Raw genomic sequence first — 13,758 nt, forward strand, 5'->3', positions numbered from 1 at the left:
CCAGTAGGGGTGGGCTGGGAGCTCGCTCAAGCCCGGGCGTGCGGCAGGGGGCGCTGGCGCGCGGGCTGCGCCGGCCGAACCTCGCGTGCCCGCGCCCAGAGCGCGCCCGGCTCCCGCTCCCGCTCCCGCTCCCCGCGCAGGCTGCTCTCAGCCGGGGCGGGCCGGACAGAAAGGGCGCTGCGGGGCCGGTCCCGCCCGTCTGCTCGTGCTGGAGGCGGGCGGCGCGCACCGCACCCGCGCAGGGCACCGGGCGCAGCGCGCCGCAGCCGAGCCGGAGCCCCAACCCGCGGGACCAGGTAGGTGACGCGCGTCCCCTTTGTGTCGGCATCCGCGGCGCTGGCGGGCGTCGGGGGACGCGGCCGGCCTCGGGGTCCGCGCGGCGCCGGCCCACCTTGGCCAGGCCGGGCCGGGGCAGCCGGGCGCTCGGATCGGTGCGCCTGCGGTGGGGCCCTGCTGGGTGGCCCGCGGGGATCCGTCCGCGACCCCAGTTCCCGGAGCGCTTCGCTTGCCGCCTCCCGGCTGGGGTCGCGTGCACCGGGCCACGGTCGCCTCCGTGGAGACCCGCACGCAGGCCTGGGGTTGCGCTCCAGCCGCGGCCGCAGCGGAGACGCTCCGATCCGGTAGGGCCAAATCGGTGGATGCCGCGTGGCCGCCGCAGTGGGCGCCTTCGCCAGTCCTCGGCGGTTCGCCTCCTCTCCGCCTCCAGCGGCCGGTCCCTGTGGAAAGGACGCCTGGCTCTCCTGAAAGGTCCCCGCAGGTCTCGCGCATCCAGCCCTCTGCAGCGCTCCTAACAGTCAGCCCCATCCCACTACCCACGTGGCGCCCAGTGATTTTGTCTCCCCTGCGATCTGGAGGCTCCCCAAGGGCTGCAAGGTGGTTGGGGACATGTCTTTATCCTTAAGTGTTTCATAGGAGTGCTTTAGGATGGTCGCTCCCAAAGTTTGCATGACCACTTGTTTTGTCTTTTCCAGAGAATTTTTTTAAAAAGCGATCTTTTACCCGCTTTGGGGGTAGTCATAGGAGGGCTAGCCTGGCACCCCCTCCCCTAACCCTTCCCAGAAGCCCCTGTGTACCTTGGTGGAATGACCTGGTGGGATGACCACCTACATCTCGCATTTGGAAAAGGAAGGGACTTCCAGGAATAGTCCAGGAGTCCAGTAAAGACTTCAGTGAATCAGGCCAGTGTGAGAGTTCAGTCCACTCATAAGGGTTTGCATAAATAAAATACTGCACAGAAGGGAAGGTGGTCCCGGTGCCCTCAGGACAGGGGAAGGCCAGAGCCTTTCTAAAGGAGGGGACCTTAAAGTCTTAAGACTGGTGGGATGGGACCAACATGTTGGGAAGGCACTCCAGCTAGGAATGTTGGTGTGAATGGCCTTTCCCAAGCCATTGCTCAGGGCCTTCTAAAGAGACCTAAAGTGTGCTTATTGTCTTGTTCTCCTGGGCTGTGATTAGGGGCCCAGTCTGTAATACAGTCCTACAACACTCCCCATACTGTTGTTTACATCACATTTTAAAAATTGGCAAAGGAAGTATGGTTAGAGAGGTCAGTTGATAATAAATCTTTAAATCGTAGGCCAAGACATTGGGATTGACTGTGGAGTCATGGATGGCATTGGAGGAGAATGGGTAGACTGAACGCTCTTCAGAGTGGCCACGGCAGTATTGAAGGGGGAGGCTTAGGCCTGGTGCAGCTGTACCTGTTGTGGGCTTTAGGGTCAGAGCAGCTTCACAGAGACGGGTTTTCATTTGCACTTATGTCAAGGATCCAGTTGGATAGATTGCACTGCTGAGGAAGTGGGTGCACATAACCCAGTTTTAATGGGATGGGAAATATCCACACCCAGCAGCGTTTGAGCTTTGGCACTGACTCTTACAGTTGGTCCAGGTCTCACCTCAGTATCTCCAGAAGGGGAACCAGTGAAGGGCAAACCCACATGAATGATACAGGCACCCACGGGCCCTGGTTCTTGAAACATATATATTTCATAAGCATATTCCAACTCCCTCAGATTGCAAGCTTGTAATACCTGTTTTCAAACTGTTCCTAGACTCTTGGGGCTTTAGTATGGCTTGGGATGTGGAAAAGACATCACATACTGTTCCCCCATGCTGACAGTGTCAAGAGCGAAGTTTTGCTGGAAGCCAGGAGCCACATTGCCTGACTCTAAGGATACTGTTTATTCCACATGTGCCTCACTCAGCCTTGCTGCCTCCTTTTATTCAGATTTCTCCTCCTGGAGCCTTTCTCTATGGTGGTAGAGATGGAGACGAAACCTGGCCTGGGCCACTGAGAGTTACAGAAGTAGATGGATCCTCAGACCACTCTGAACATGAGGACACTGTGGCTGGGGAGTGGAGATCAGATGCCCTTGTCCCATGGGAATATGGCAGGTTGTTCTGTCATCAGCTCTTTCCCAGTCATTTTCCCGCTTCTGTTCTTGCAACAGGACAGCTCTGTGTTTGAACTCTGGGGCTCTTGTGGATTGCACCCACTTGGAGGGGAAAATACTGAGCCCTGAGTCTGGCCAGGGCATTTGACCCAGCAGTCTCCCTGGCTTCCTTGGGATGTTGCAACATCAGAGTTAGCCCAGAGGCTTGTGTAGAGTGGGGTCTTCTCAGGAAGGTGAGGTGTCTCTGTTTCCAAGGATCCTTTTCCACCTTTGCCATCTAAGAAAAAGTGGAAGGTAGCCTTCTTTCCCTTGTTGCTGGAGAAGTCAATTGAGGCCAGGCTGTGCTTCCTCCTTGGTTTCCTCTTTGCTGATGCACAAGGATACCTTTTCTTAATTAGCTGGAAGAATTAATTGAAGTCACTGTTAACATACCTGCAGGGCACTATGCCCAGTAGGGCTCCCCCTCAGCTGTCTGGCCTTGAGCAAGTGTTTGTCTCCTTGGATGGCTCCAGGTTCCTTCAGGATAGCCTTGAGGTGTTGGCCTGTATGTTTTCCTAGGTCCTGTCATGGTGATGCTTTAATCTTGTTTTTCTGGAGAATCAGCACCACAGGACACTTTTCAGATGCAGCCAGCTGTGTGGACTTTTGCAAAGCAAGGCATTTTTCACTCCTGGAAGGGTGGCTTTTCTCCACAGTTGTCTGGTGAGAAAGGATGTCTTGGGAAGTCCAAGGGGACTCCTCATCAGGGGACTCCTCATCTCCCTTCCTGCTGTGAAGGAAGAGGCTAACTCTAGGGAGCAAGTCCTCAGAGAAAACCCAGTTACGTGCTAGCCTGAGGACATGTGTTAGCCTAGTTGAGGGTCTCCTCTCTGTCTGACCCTGGATTTAGAGATGTCAGAAGTTCCTTAAGCCTTGGTCATGTGCCAGGCCTGTGCATCGGTGCCATGCATGGGGTGTAGCTCTCTCAACCACAGGAGTGGTTGTTTCTACTCCCACCTTACGGGGAGAGAAGCCTTGAGTTCAAGGTTTCATATGGGATGTAGGAGAAAGCCTGGCTTTGCCTTCAGAGGCCTGCCATGACCTTGAGGAGGCTGCAGTCTGGGGAGGGGAAGCAAAGCCATTGGCAGGTTGCTGTGGTGGTGGGGTCTAGCAGAAAAGGTCATATGCACAGTACAGTGGGTCCTGTGAGTGGACCCTGTTTACCTGTTGCTTGGACCTGGAGGATGTCAGGGAAATTAGGGAGAAGGTCAAGGTCAAAATCAGGATCTAAAACAGCAAGAAGCAACCTGGGATAGACAGGGACTTAACCAGTACAAAGGGCCTGAGCTCCTCTTGTTGGACGTCGGTGTGTTGCTGAAAGGCATTTGAGAGCTCTTCCCATCAGGTTTCCCCTTGTCACATGGTGCTTTCATTTCTGGTGTCTTCTGGGAGGTTCTTCATTGTGTTCTCCTTGCCTTTGTTTTGGACCCTTTTTTTTTTTTAATTTTATTTTTTATTTATTTGAGAGCGACAGACACAGAGAGAAAGACAGATAGAGGGAGAGAGACAGAATGGGCGCGCCAGGGCTTCCAGCCTCTGCAAACAAACTCCAGACGCGTGCGCCCCCTTGTGCATCTGGCTAACGTGGGACCTGGGGAACCGAGCCTCGAACCGGGGTCCTTAGGCTTCACAGGCAAACGCTTAACCGCTAAGCCATCTCTCCAGCCCTGGACCCTTTTCCTTACCAGTCTTAACCTTCTGCCCCTCAGCTGAACTTGCTCGGAGGAGTGTTCAGGGAGGAGCAGTGGAAGCTGTGCAGCGATGTTTGTTCTCACTGTCCAGGAGTGGCATTGTCCTGTACAAAGTGGCCTGACAAGCGTTGGACTTCCCCAGGTCTCAGCAGCTTTGGCCCAGTATTGAGAACCCCCTTAGTAACTCCAGATCTGACAGGCTATTGTGGCTCAGGCTTTGGGGTCTTCTGCTTGGGTTGGACAGCCGTACAACATAGGCCTGTGGGACAACGAAGGGGATCCCAGACTCTGAAAGTGGATGGGGTCTGCTCTCTCAGTAGGGCTATTGATGTGTAGCCTAGGACTGTACACATTTCTTACAATGTTGTGTATCTGGGATAATGTTTTAGGCTTTCAAAGAATTGGTTTTCAAATAGCCCTTGGGTCAGGGCACACTTGCTATGGTGTGGTTGCACGTGACCATCACCTTTGTTGATGGAAATATACAGTCTTATCAAACTAGAATGCCTCTTTAGGCCCCTGACTCCCCTGTGAACCAAGCAGACAGCTGACCTTTTATAGCCTCTCTCAGAGTGTGGATCTGTCCCTTGGCCAGTGGCCCATGTGGCTCACTAGTCCTCCTTACTCACCCTCAGCTCTGCCTACTTGCACACTAGTTTGCAGGTAACTCCCATCCAGAGTACACTGTGGCCCATCCCTCTCTCCTGTGAGTCTACAACATCCCACTAAGGAGGGAAGCCTGCGTCTCCATTAGGCTGTAGTTGGAAAGAGGCATTTCCTTTCACAGAGACCAGCAGAACTTGGGAGGGGTAACCTCTGCTCAGGTTCACACTTTCTCTTAAATAGGTGTGTGCAAAGCCAGCATCACTGCAAATGTTACACTTTCTTGGTGGGGGGGGGGGCACTTTCTGTTGGTCCCGATGTTGTTCCTGAACATTTTGTCTGCTTAGTTGTAGTTGCTCCCTTCATAGACGCCTACAGCTTCGCTATGGTCTGATGAGAGCCATTGTGTGCCTCAGTTGATCCCTGGGCTTGCTCATCAGTGGGTCCAAGCTCTCTTTCTCAGTATCCTCACACTGGACTATTGGCCCACCATTTTCAAGGTCAGCCTTGAGAGAAAGGAAATGGACATGCCAGAGCCTCTAGTTGCTGCAAACAAACTCCAGATGCTTGCATCCTTTTTGTGCATCTGACTTTTTGTGGGTAATAGAGAATTGAACAAGGGTTATGTAAGTTGTTAGGCTTTGCAGGCAAGCACGTTAACCACTAAGCTGTTTCTCCAGCTCCCAGTCTTTCTTTTGAACATACTGCTTTATATGTCTGTATGTGTTTGTGTGTTTGAAAGCCAGAAGAAAACTTCAGTGTCATCTTCAGGTATACCATTTGCAAGAGGATCTCTCACTGACCTGGAGCTCCTTGGTTAGGTTAGGCTGGCTAGCCATTGGGTCACAGGGATTCTCCTGTCTCCGCTTCCTTGTTGCTGGTATTGTACGTATTTAAGTACATCCCACATTTATGAGCACTCTGAGTATTGAACTGAGGTCCCTGTGCTTGCAAGACAAGCACTTAACCAACTGAACTATGTCCTCAGCTTCTGGCACAAAACAGTTTGCAAAGGATTAAATGGGAAGCACTGAGAGCAGCGTGGGAGGCGGGACTGCAGAACTGCTGCTCAGGTTGCCCATGACTTCAAGCTCCCTCCGCCTTTAAGGCAGAATATTTTCCCACCAGGTGTTTCTATAGGATTTTTTTTCAGAAACCATAATTGCATTTATCTAATCTAAGTGTAGTGATTTGTGCAAATCTTATTTCCTCTACCAAATTGTAAGCTCTACAAAGGCAGACTTATTCATTTAGGCATCCCCTATCACACATCATGCTCATCCTAGAGGCATGTCTGTGAGATGATTGACTGCACCTCGGAGCACCTGGTTCCACAGGGATTCCATGGGCAGATCATCGGTGAGGACAGAGAGAGAGCTGAACTGTTACTCCCCACCGTGCTCAGAGCACACCTTGCACTGCTGCCTCTCTGTTTGGAAAGTCAGGTCATAGCAAAATGCACCTCAGAAACCAGACCAGCCAGGCAGGGCACTGGCTCCAGAGGGAGAGGGATAGCATGTAATGATGGCCCAGAATATGGAGGGAAGTCATGTACCAGGTTTAGTATCCTGGTTGTGTACATAATAGGAAACCAGCCCTAGTGTATCAGATGTAAGTATCTGATGGGCTAATACTGGCACCTGTAGCCTGAGGCTATTGTGATACACACTAGGCAGGAGGCTTGGTCCTTGCCCTGGGAAATGGTGTGCTCCACCAAGAGGAGGCACTTTCTACTTCAGAGGGGTCAGCTCAAGAGATATGTGTTTGCTTTTGAGGGCTCCAGGGAGACAAGCTGGCCTGTGAACCTTGGAGATACAGGGAAGGGTAGATCTTGACTCATATACATAGGGGTCTTTCTGATGAAAGACTGGCGTGTTCTCTCCAGGGCAGTGGGTAGAGCTGCTCTCGGGGGTTCTAGCCAGGTAAGGCAGGAGGGCCTGCCACTATAATTGCACAATGCTGTGTGTGACAGCCGTTTGTAGGATCTGTATGCTCTTGACCTCTGAGAAGTCCATCCACTTACACACTCAGGATCCTGGGGTAGGTGTGCCCGGGGAACCTGTGCATTAGGGAGTGTGAAATCTTGCAGAGACCATGGACCTGTTCTTTCTTATATTAAGAGCTTAAAGGTTAATTCTTCTCGACTATCCTGATGGCTCCACTTCACCTCTTGAGCCTGGGGGCATAACAGTCTGGGGCATAGAAAGATCTTCCAGAAGGCTGTCAATGTTGATACCTCAAGATGGGAGAATTTGTTGGTTAAAAGTGTATGTTTCTTGGCAGGGTTGCATGGGTCTCTGTGCCCTGGGTAGTATGCAGTTCCTTCTTTGTGCCTCAGTGAAGCAGTCACCCCAGGCCCTGAAAACTAAGCCAGTCAGGTTGGTAGAGGGCCAGACGTGGTAAGAAAAAGCAAACAAAGAAAAGCATCTGCTATTCTGTCAGTTTGTGGGCTTAAGACCTTGCCCTTGCTCTTGGCTTTCCGTGGCTACCCTGTCTTCGAGCCCAGCACATAAGGAACAGATAGAAGGGAAGGGTTCCATTTTGTCCTAGGTTAAGAGTAAGCAGGGTATTTACACTGTGATGGGAACCAACCACAGGTAAAAGGGTAAAGCATTGCACTGGGCCCTGTAGCCTTCCCTTTCCTGCCTCTGTGTCACTTCTAACTTGTAAGGACCAGTCCCACTAGATGAAGGCCTACTCTACTGATGGCATCTTACCATGACCACATGTGCAGAAGACTAAGGAGGGCACATTTATATATACGTGAGTTAAGAGTTCAGCTGATCTTCTGGGTGACACAATTCGATGGATAGCAAACACACACTAGCACACATACACCCACACATACACCTCAGTAACTGTTAGTATTTGTATTTCTGTGTAGTTGGTTAGCATCAGAACATGTATTAACAAGTACTTGAACCTGCAGGCATCGGTTTGCTCAGTGACAAGGCAGTGGAGGTAGGAGGTTGCAGTCTGATGTGGCTATGCTGATATGCCTGAGAACCAGGCTCTCCTCTCTGGTGAACACCCTTAGTCCTCAGGGTCCTAACTACCTTTGGCCCCACCCCAGCCAGCCGTGCTCTTACATGGCTGCACATGGCTGTAGACTTAGGTCTGTGTTTCAGGAAGCCCCTTTTCATCAGGAAGGGACAAACCTTCCCTAAACTGCTACAGCTGACTGTGCTCAGGAGTCAGGGGTTAGAGCTGAGTGGCAGGGCAATTTCAGGAGGGGCAGAAGGTGGGAAAGTGACTACAAACATCAAGTCTGTCCTAGGGGCCCAGACTCTTGCCTATAAAACCCACCAAGGGCCTTGTTGGCTGTGCTGGGCTTTGATGAGCTGTCCTTCCCTTGCCTGTGTTCTTGGAAAAACAGGACTCCTTGTGGAAGAAGGTCCTGATGGATAGGCACGTGGCTCTGGGATTCTTGGTGTGGTAGAAGCCCCTGTTCCTTGGTCCCCCAGACCCAGTGTGAACTGCAGTGAGGGCCTTAATGTCTTGTTGTCTGCTTCATTGTGCTTGTAGCACCCACACGAAGTCCCCCACAGTACTGCTCAGTGGGTCTCAATTTGTATTATCTCCCATCAAAAGAAACAACTGTGTCCATTCATTAGAATCTAGAGTACCAAACTGTTCATTCATTGATGGCTTTTTTTTTTTTTTTTTTTTTTTGAGGTAAGGCCTTGCTCTAACCCAGGCTGACCTGGAATTCACTATGTAGTCTCAGAGTGGCCTTGAACTCATGGCCATCCTCTGCCACCTGAGTGCTGGGATTAAAGGCATGTGTCACCATGTCAAGGTGATTGCTAATTTTTCGCTGTATGTATGTGTGTGTAGGTGCGCACATATGTACATGCCAGTGGAGGCCAGTGGACAACCTCAGGTGTTCTCCCCAGGAATGCCATTCATCTTTTGTGAGACGGGGTCTGTCTTCGATCTGGACATCACCAGTTAGGCTAGACTAGCTGGTCAGAAAGCCCCAGGGATCTTTCTGTCTCCACCTCCGCAGCACTAGGATGTCAGGCACTTGCCGCCACATCTGGCCTTTTATCAGGGTACCGGGAATCATACTTACGAGGCAGCCAGTGCTTTACAACTGAGCTATCTATCTAGCACTGTACTATTCACTTATATTATTATTGTTATTCACTTGTATTGTTACTATTAGTTTGGCTTTTATTCTTTTGACAAAATCAACTTGGTTCTGGGAAATCGAAGACAAAGTGAGGACTGTATAGTGAGTGTGAGGACTTGTAGATACGAAATAAGAGGCTAGTGAGGCCTTTCTGGAATAGATAGGTTGGAGTTCTGTGGACAGCAGGGTAAGGATTCCTAAGCTGTTGGAATTTCATGCATTCCACTTCCCTTCTAGAAATTCACTCAGCTAGAACCCACAGAAGTCCTTTACTCCAGTGCTGCCGCCTGTTCCTCTCTGCTTACTGCAGGACTGCCTGATGCTGCCAGTGCCTGTGTGGGTTTGCAGAGGCGTGCGTCCCCTCAGAAAGACCCAGCTTCCCCTTCCTCCTGATTCTGCCAGTGCCAGTGTGGGATTGCAGAGGCGTGTCCCCCCTCAGAGAGACCCAGCTTCCCCTTCCTCCTGAGGCAGTCTTGCCATTCCTGCAGGCAGATTGGCCAAGGAGAAACCTCTTCATCTGTTAATGCTTTAATCACACAGGAGCCTCCTTCCCTTTGGCCCTCAGCTGCCTGCTTCCTTGGCAGTGACCTTGTTTCCTCTCTGTTCCTGTATCAGGCAGTGTATCCAGTCTTGTCAGCAGTAGTGGCTCAACTATGCCTGCAGGCCAGGGGTGGAGTCCTTGAGTGGGCACTGCCTGCCTGACAGATAGGGGCTGTGTTCTTAGTGGCTGGTCCTACCTTGTGTGCTTGGAATGCAGGCCTGCAGGTGGAAGGGGTGGGCAGCCCATGTGACTTTGGATCCTTGTGATCGTCTGGTCTCAGTTGAACTGTGGAGAATGTGGGTGACCAATATATAAACAGAATGCATAGCACCAACAATACTTTCATATGCATTACATGTTGAAATGATCCTATTTTAGTTATATTGGGTTAAACAAAACTTATTACTACAGTCAATTAACAGTTTTCTTTCTTTTTTAATATGGTTACCAGAAAATTCAGATCCACATATTCAGTTGGTATTGTTTTTTTGGTCTGCTGAGCTGCTATCTTGGAGAAGCAGGTTGTTGGGGGCACCTCTGCAGGGTTCTCTGTCCTGAGGCTGGTACTGTGAAGCCAATACTGGCTTCTCTCTGGTCCTGGCTTGTGTTGTGTTTTAAGGAGTTTAATTGTGTCCTGACTCTCCGTGTTCCTGTGGATTCTAGCCCTGCTTGGACCATATGGGTACCTCTTTGTCTCCTGTAACTCTTGCATCTGTGCCTAGCCCAACTCTGCAGGTCCTTAACACTAAGCCCTTGCCTTGCCAGCTGGTCCCTCACCTGAATCCTCCCATCCTCCCTGGACTTCCTCTGTACTGCTGACCTCCTTTCTGGAAAGCCTGCGTTGTTTGTGTGTGCGCTTTCATAGCTGCCCCACATTTTTTTTTCCTACATCTCCAAAGCCTGTGGCTTTTCCTGGCCCATGCTTTTGCCTGCCTCCACTCAGTAAGCTGTGGCTCTGAGCTTCCTGGCAACTCCCTCCCCCAGTACTGGTTTCAGCCTTCCTTTCATCACTCCTCATCCTGCTCTACTGATAGGAAAGAACGAAAGAGAGAGAGAGAGAGAGAGAGAGACAGACAGACAGACACACACACAGACTTATTCTCCTCCTGCCCCTCACAGGAGGCTGTGTGTGGCTTCCCCAGGTGGCTCTGGCATAGTGCAAATGACAGGGAAGGAAGTTGGTAATCCTTTATTCCCTGGAAGGGCATGGCGCCAAGGCAGCTGAGCTTTGCCAACAGGAACATTTTTAAGGCCTGGAGATAAGTATTAGCTCTGAAGTACTAAAAAGCACAGACCCAGGATTGATGTCAACACATATGTTTTATTACATCAACAAAATATGACTGTCATTGAGCCCACAGACTCATGCTTGGTGAGATCAAAATTACATCCACCCTGAGGGGGGTTCATGATTTTTCTCAGAGTAAGGTGAAGCCTGGCAGCATCCCACACTGGGCACTGTCTCGTCCCTCTCCATGCAGTGGGAGATCAGCTAGCCCAGATTTCCTTTGGCAAGAGAGCAGCCAGTGAGTCAAGACATAGGCATGTGTCTGGCTCACTTTGTGTTTCCAGCATTCTACCCTGTACAATAAACTTCACTGTGCTGAACTTCTTTTTGTTTGTGTGTGTATGTGTATTCATACATGTGGGGCACATGCCTGTGCATGTATGTTTGTATGTATGTAGAGACCAGAGGTTGGCATTGGGTGACTTCCTCAGTTTCTCCTCTTGTCTTCCTTCACTCTTCCTTGCCTTTACCTTATGTTTTGAGGCAGGGTCTCTCACTCAACCCAGAGCTCATTGATTAGTCTAGACGAGCTAACTTGCAAGCCTCTTGTCTGCTTTCCCAGTGCTGGAATTACAAGTGTACAGCGCAATGCCTAGCTTTTACATGGGTGCTGGCCATCTTAACTCGGGTCTCTGCTTGCTCAACAAGTGCTTTGCTCACTGAGCCATCTCCTCAGCCTGTGTGCTGAGCTTTTTAGTGGAACTTTGTGGAGCATTCCCATCATCTCAGTGTTGAGGAGGCTGAGAATTTAGGCCAGCCTGGATTAATAGAATGAGTTTCATGGTAGCCTGCCCCATCTTCAAAAAATAGTAAAGAAAAGAAAGGAAGGTATGGAGGGAGAAAAGCAGGCAGGAAGGAAGGGAGGGTAGCCAGCCCATTAATATACTCTGTGAAGGTTTGTGTTTCTTCTTTCCTCACACACTGCCCTAGGGGTGATTTTCAAAAGCTCTCTATAAACTGACCCCTAACAAGCTACTAATATGGCCACTTGCAAGTTCACACATCATAGCCTGCATGACTCAGTTATGTTTGCGTCCTTCCGTGTGTTGACTGCAAACGAGCTTCTACACCATGCTGTTATGTAGAAGCTGGCCTAGTACTGCAGGGCTCAGCCATCACATGGCCTTGGGAGATAAAAGTATTCTTGGCAAACTTAAAATCATTAATGTGCAGGAAAGAATTTTTAAAGAGAAATTAACCCAGAGAACATACTTCTGGAAGAGTAAAGCTGCTTCTGCCAAGAGAAGGATGCTGTGTGTCCTGCTGGCTCAGTGGGAGGAATGAACCTCCAAGGGGAAGGCACAGGTTAAGGGGGAATACATTTTTTTCTTGGTCGTCCCACTCAAGGAATTGATGCTAAATGTGGAAAGAAAATAAATGCTCACACACAAGTGCTTCATATTTTTGTTTTTCAAAGATGATAGCCTCAGATGGAAAACATCTAAATATGGTTAAATAAACATCGTGCTCTAATAAGATAAGATTTTGGGTAATGGTGACCATGGGAAAACAGTTGTGTAAATAATGTTATGAGACAGAACTGTATGCACAATATGATTTATCTACATTGGAAGATAATCTAAGGGAAAGAACTCACAGGGATCATGAAAGATTTTTTTCTTTTTTCCCCTTGTTTTGACTTTTTTTTCTTTCATAATTTTGTAGTTGGTCTTCTATGGACTCAAGTCTCCAACCATAGATTGAAAATATTCAAGGGAGGAAAACCCTTTTTTCTCTCAAACATGTGCATACTTCTTGGTTGTTTGTAATATATCCCCTGATAGTATGACAGCTGCTTACGTAGCATGCACCTTGTGTTAAGTATCACAGAGATGACTTCATGTACATGGAAGTTTGGGCACAGGTTATTTATAAATGCTGTTCTTTATTTTGAGACAAGGTCTCATGTAGTCCAGGCTTGCCTCAGCTCCTAGTGTAGTTGAAGATGACCTTGAATTCCCGGTCCTCTGCCCTACCTCTCCAGTGCTGGGGTTGCAGGCATACACCCCCGTGCCCATTTTGTCTGGTGCTGGGATGGAACCAAGGCCTTCATGAATGCTAGGCAAGCCTCCCAGCTGAGCTACATCCCTAGCCCATGTGCAACCTTAGATATGGGAGCTGAGCTTCTGTGGATTTTGGAATTCATGGGAGGCACAAACAAAATGGTCACTGGGAGCTGGAGAGATGGCTTAGCGGTTAAGCGCTTGCCTGTGAAGCCCAAGGACCCCTGTTCAAGGCTTGAACTCCCAGGACCCACATTAGCCAGATACACAAGGGGCGCATGCATCTGGAGTTCGTTTGCAGTGGCTGGAGGCCCTGGTGCGCCCATTCTCTGTGTCTCTCTCTCTGCCTCTTTCTCTCTCTGTTGCTCTCAAATAAATAAATAATTAATTAATTTTAAAAAAGTATGGTCACTGGCTTGATCCTAAGTGACTATTTCATTCCATAGTAAAATAGTTTTAACTTTTAAACATAAAGTAAAACCACTGGCTACATACTATGTTTCAACAAGTTAGACTCATATCTGAGATGACATTTAGCTTTAATGGCTTGAAGAGAAATAAGTACCAGTCAAGGAAGTGTCCTGCCATTAAACCAAACAATGTAAACCTCAGCACTGCTCCCCAGGAGTTGCCTGTTAGGCTCCTGGGTGTGTCAGGCCCCTGCAGAGCTGTGCTGGGGTAGGGGCCGGGGGATTTAAAAGGGAGGCGTGAACCTATGAAGTCAGCATCAGCATGCGTCCCACCTTCCCAGTGTGGCCACTGTGGTCAGGGATTGGGCAAGATTAAGCCAGACTGTGAGAACACAGAGGAGAAATCCTGCCCAAGATCTCAGTCCCAGTGACACTGTACAAATATCTTTAGCTCTGTAAATATCGCCCATTTATTCACCAACAAAGCAAGAGAAGTATTAGAGTTATTTCTGTGAGGCCCCTCCGATGATTGAAAATGTCAGGTGTGGTGGTGCACGCCTTTAATTCCAGTACTCAGAAGGCAAAGTTAGGAGTATCACTGAGTTCCAGGCCACCCTGAGATGACAGAGTGGGTTCTGGTCAGCTTGGGCTAGAG

At 49.7% G+C, this 13,758-nt stretch overlaps 1 protein-coding gene across 2 annotated transcripts in view; it reads left to right on the forward strand.

Annotated features, from left to right (window-relative positions):
* Window positions 1-212: 212 nt before the first annotated feature.
* Window positions 213-13,758, forward strand: part of Rnf144a (ring finger protein 144A) — a 140,273-nt gene continuing 126,727 nt past the window's right edge. Inside the window, exon 1 of one of the 2 annotated variants that reach the window (XM_045143013.1) lies at window positions 213-296. The gene's annotated coding sequence lies outside the window, so the exon portion shown is untranslated. The remainder of the gene's footprint in view (window positions 297-13,758) is intronic. The other variant, XM_045143012.1, reaches the window with a different exon arrangement.

This window comes from Jaculus jaculus, chromosome 2 (assembly GCF_020740685.1).
Source record: "Jaculus jaculus isolate mJacJac1 chromosome 2, mJacJac1.mat.Y.cur, whole genome shotgun sequence".
Taxonomy (NCBI): domain Eukaryota; kingdom Metazoa; phylum Chordata; class Mammalia; order Rodentia; family Dipodidae; genus Jaculus; species Jaculus jaculus.